We start from the raw sequence: 6,000 nt of genomic DNA, 5'->3' as shown, positions 1-6,000 counted from the left end.
CAAAAATAAAATTTCATGTTAACTTTAAAAATGACGGACCTCCAGACTAACCTGTATACGAAATGTCAACCCCTATTTCTCCCCTCAGGCGTAAAATATCTAGAAACGCTTAAATACGTATCTATTCATTTTTAATAAGTATCCAAAAAAAGTTTCGTGTTTTTAATTTAAAAAATGACGGACTTCCATAAAAACTTTCATCCCTTATTTCACCCCCTTGTGGTAGATTACCTAGAAACGCTTAAATACATATCTAGTCATTTTTAATCAGTATCCCAAAAATAAAGATTCATGTTTCTATTTTAAAAAATAATGGACTTTTATACATACTTTCAACCCTCATTTCACCCCCTTAGGGGTAGAATATGCAGTAACACTTAAATAAGTATCTACTCGTTTTTAATCAGTATCCCAAAAATAAAATTTCATGTTTCTAACTTAAAAAATTACGGACTTTCATAAATACTTTCATCCCTTATTTCACCCTCTTAGAAGTAGAATATTTATTTATTTATTTATTTATTTAATATGGAACTCCAACACAGGTACATATGTAATACAAAAAATACAAGTTTAGACAATAAAATATTAAATGTACCTCCAATTATAGGAGAACACAACATGCACTTATAAAGTATTGAACTCTAAAACAAAACTTAAGAAATAAAAATAAAAGAAAAAGAAAAAACTAAAACTAATAATTACAAAACAATGAAATAAAATAATTTATCGAAAACTATTTAATAAATCTAAACTAAACAAAATGTAAACTAAACAAAATGAAAATAAGTTCATAAACAAATTATAGAAACAAATTTACTTTGACTAATAATTTGCATAAAAGGCATAACATTTCTTTTTGAAAGTGCTAAAAGTGTCGAAACCCATGTCGATAGTTGGTATTGCGTTATATAAGCGTGTCATTCGGGCTAATGGTGAATTTTTCCCAAGATTGGTTCTATTCTTACTCATTTTGAACAATGGACATGGGTTCCGAGGTGGTCTTCGTGGCACGTTTATATTAAGTTTTTCGAGCAAATATTTACTGTCCACTTTATTATGAAAAAGATATACAGAAAGGCTAAATCCAATAAGGATCTTCGCACACGAAGAGGTTGCATTTCGAAGTACTTAAGTCTATCGCTATAGCTTTTTACGTGTACCCTCATTCTGTAACACAAGTGTCTCAATAATCGTTTTTGCACCTTTTCAATACGATCATCATATACCTTATATAACGGTGACCATACTTGACAACAATACTCAAGTTTACTCCTAACATAACAGTTATAAAGTCGAATCATGGTGGATGTCCTCCTGAAGTCTTTAGATTGTCTTATAATAAAACCCAGTGATTTCAACGCAGAAGTGACAATGCCATCAACGTGAGCATCGAAGCGGAGATTACTGTCAAATATAACGCCTAAATCACGTACCGTTTTTGACTCCTTTAGATGTTTTTCGGAGATTGTATATGAACTAATTATTGGATTTCTTTTTCTTGTGAATCTAATGAAACAGCACTTCAGGGGATTCAAATACACTTTATTTTTCTGACACCAGATTACTAGATTATTTAGGTCCTCTTGAAGTTCTAAGACATCAGACTGTTGCTTAATAATCTTAGTGATTTTGAGATCGTCTGCAAACATGTATACACGTGAGTGCTTCATTACCGTCATGAGATCATTTATGAACAATATAAAAAAGAGTGGACCCAAATTTGAGCCTTGAGGGACCCCGGAGGTGGCAATGTAGGGATATGATTCATAGCCATCTATGACTACTTTCGCTGGCCTATTACAAAGATAAGATTTACACCATGTCAATAAAGGATTGGAAATTCCGTGATGCGTCAGCTTAAGAAGCAATAGATCGTGGTCAACTTTGTCGAATGCCTTTGAAAAATCTGTATAGATAGAATCAATTTGCAAATTACTGTCCACTGCGTCTATAAGATCTGAAAGGTAGTTTAATAAATTTGTATTTGTGGACCGCATAGCAATGAATCCATGTTGATCGGGTGATAGAAGAGACTTGACATGATGAAAAATAAACGGGTAAATAAGGGTTTCAAAAACCTTCGACATTGCTGATAGGATCGATATTGGCCTGTAATTGCGTACACACTCCTTATTACCGTCCTTAAATATTGGTACTATTCTGGCCTCTTTCCACTTATCCGGGAATATTCCACTGTAAATAGAGGTATTATAGATAATTGCTAGTGGTAAAGATATAGAATCAGAACAGTTTTTCAAAAATATAGGTGGTATATTATCCGGTCCCGCAGTTTGATGCACATCAAGTCTTTTTAATTTAATTGCAACACTTTTTTGAGAAATAAATATATTTTCCATTTCGTTACAAGATGTCGATTTACTTAAGCTATAGCTCGAATAGCCAAGGTTTGCCTCAAATACGCTTGAGAAGTTAAGAGCAAAAAGATCGCATATGCCTTTTTTGTCCGATGTTTTACTCTCATTAAATGACATGATAGGTGGATAGTTGGAACTATTTTTATGTTTATTCTTTATGTGTGTCCAGAAGTACCTTGGATTATTACTTATAGCGGACTCAATTGACATAATATAGTTATTATAACAGTGATGCATAAGTTTTTCACAATCATCACGAAGATATTGGAATTCAAGTAAATCTAGAGGATTTTTATATTTTTTATAACGAGTGTGATATTTATGTTTTTGCTTAATCATATAAATTAAATTAGAATTAAACCAAGTTGGATACTTATTATTATATTTTTTACTTTTAGGAACATGCTGCTGGATTATTTCTCTTAATATACTATAGAATTTATCTATCATAAGATTGACATCGTCATAAATGAGGAGTTCCTCTAACCAAGATATTTTGTCCAAGGCTGATTTAATTTTATCGTAATCTGCTTTACGAAAATTAAACCTTATACTCGTAGGACTCGCATTCGCATTTTCTTTACTCAATGGAAACGAAACAAATATCTCTAAAGGAGGGTGATGTGAGTCGACTTTACGTAGTGGTGAATCGCATTGTTTTATCTTAAGAAAATCCGAATCAAATAAAACTAAATCTAAAACTCGGTCATTCTCGTTAGTAATGCAGTTAAATTGCCGGATGTCGTTCAATTCCATAAAATCCGATAGGACATTATGTATGCTGCAACCAGAATTAAATTCAGGTACTAAGTTAGAACCAGATTCGCTTGAATTCCATGTAATATTATTGATATTAAAGTCACCTAGTATTAAGGTATATTTAGAAGAATTCTGCTCAGATAATTTGTTGGCCTCATCAAAAAAATTATTAAATGTTCTTAGGTTCATCGGAGGAGGAAGATATACAGCGCAGATTTTTAAAAATTCTTTACTTTTGCCTGAATTTACTTCTACCCCAATCCATAGATCCTCATAATCGTTACTATGTCCTAAAATCTTACATGACGGGAATTTTGTCGAAACCGCTATTAATACACCTCCTCCGAGCCTAGCGCCAGCTCTGTCAGTCCTATAAACATTATATCTACTGTCGAATATTTCGTTGTCAAATATGGTACCGTTTAACCAAGTTTCCGTAAATACAATTATATCGTAGTTGGTATTTAAAATTTTTAGGGATACATCCATAGTGTTAGACCTAAGACCCCTAACATTTTGATAATAAATATTTAAAGTACCGAATTTAATTATTTTATAAGAAATTAATAACACATAACCAACTTTTAAACAAATTTGAGATCAATTGAATAATAATAAAAACATTAAGTTGTAACTATTCTAACTTATCAACAGAGTCTTGATTTTTTATAAGTTTATGTTCGGATGACTCATTCTTTCGCACGTAGATACGACCTGACTTAATCCAGACATATCTGTAATTTTTTGCCTTAGCTTGGATCCTGGTAGCAGCATGAAGAGCTTTCATAGCCGGGGATAAATGTTCCATCACATAAATAGGTGTTTTATCACCCGATATGCCAATATGGCTTGTATTTAATTTATCCAATTTATTTTTATTCTTCTTGTTAAAAGATAAAGTGGCGGCCAAAAACCCATCTCGTACTATTGGGGAACTAAATTTCACTAGTACAGACCTAGGGCGGGGATTTGACTTATTTAATTTCGATACGCGTGTACAGAGATGTATGTCAGATTCATTTAGTTTATAATTTGTGATGCTTGCTATTTGTTTTATTATAGTAACAAGGTTTTCAGACTTGTGCTCCGGTATGCATTGAATCTCAACATTACTGGCCCTAGAATGTTGTTCCATTTGAGTTAATCTGGCACTAAGATCTGAGACAGTACATTTTAATTCATTATTTTTCGACTCCAAGTCTTTTATACACTCCGATTTAAACTTAATATCTTGTCTGATTTCTTCATATTTTTGCTCAAAAAAATTCAATGAATTGGTTAATTGTTCAACCTGCTGTAACAAGTCCTTGTTCCTAGATTCAAGTATTTCGAATATTTTTGTTTCAAAGTTTGAGAGAAAAGAAGATAATTCATTTCTTACTACATAACGTATTTCATTCTTAATAACATCAGATATGGGAGATTTCGTGCATTCTAATTCCTGAGAGTCCGAGGTATTTATATATTCGTCTCTGACGGATCTGTGTTCATGTTCAATATTTTTGGATCGATACGTTACGTTAGAAATTTCTGGGCATGATGGGTTGATTTCAGTTTGGTTTTGAGTACCGTAACGACTGCTAATTGGTGTGTTCGTATTATCACACTTAGGTATTTTGTTACGACACGCTTGACAAGTCCAGTTATTTTTATTTTCTTGAGACATAGAATTAAATTTTTTAGGTGTCAAGTTCGCACAGAGGAGATCATAATTATCTTTGCATTTTATGCAAGTTAAAAAGTCTTTTCGCGTTATCGACGAACGACAACCTGCGCATTGCTTTGACATCTTGCACAAAATAATAAATTTATAACAATTTGTTGATCTGGTAAACAGCGCTGACACTTGTTGCTAAATATAAGTAATTTCAATAAGCGAACGTAATCCTAGTAGATAAGGACTTCTTCGCGATGCACAGGTGCGAGCCGTATGAATCACACGCACAGCTCGGCTACAGGTCAATGCCCTGTGGTCACAGCGACAACCGTGTATTAGTTTATACTAACACTGCTAATAATTTGTAATTTTAATTTCTCAACACACACAAAATCTTTGACTTGCACCACTTTTAACTTTAGTCACTTTTAAGTACTGGCACTTTATTATACAATTGTTCAATTTTAACATAAAAAAATAACTATAAATACTAGTTAAATAAAAATTTCGAGAGAGAGATACAATACTGAGCTAACGCTTAAAGCGCGCGCGCGCGAATTTGATGCAGAAACGAATACGCAGAAAAGAATATGCAGAAACGCTTAAATATTTATTTACTCAGTTTTAATCAGTATCCTAAAAATAAAGTATGTTTCCAACTTAAAAAATGACGGACTTCCATACAAACGTTCAACCCCTATTTCACCCCTTTAGGAGTAGAATTTCCAAAATTCCCTCTTTAGCGGGTGTCATGATATATTAGTTTATAAGTGTACAGCCTAAAATATAAGTTTAATGCTTTTAATTCTAAAAATGACAATACATTCAACAACTTACAACCTCTCATCCCCCTTTTCAACCCTTTACAGCACTTTTTTTCCAAATAAAAAGTGCGCCTATGTCCTTTCTCAGGCTTTTGTGTACCAAATTTAATTTAAATCGGTCCAGTAGTTTTGGCGTGAAAGCGAGACAGACAGAGTTACTTTCGCATTTATAATATTAGTATGGATAGAGATAATCGAACTGCACAAATTGTATTTAAATTGATGCGAGATTTAAGATAAAAATAATAACAGTTTTAATACTTATTTCTCATGTTTTATCGTAATCACTGATTACTGATATCGTAATGTTCTGATATATCGCACATAACTTGTAAGCCCCGAGGCCGAAGCGGGCCTAGACTGGAAAATGATTAAAAACTCA

This window comes from Vanessa tameamea, chromosome 7, assembly GCF_037043105.1.
Source record: "Vanessa tameamea isolate UH-Manoa-2023 chromosome 7, ilVanTame1 primary haplotype, whole genome shotgun sequence".
NCBI classification, from domain to species: domain Eukaryota; kingdom Metazoa; phylum Arthropoda; class Insecta; order Lepidoptera; family Nymphalidae; genus Vanessa; species Vanessa tameamea.
The sequence above is the reverse complement of the archived record's forward strand: the minus strand, read 5'-3'. Positions refer to the sequence as shown.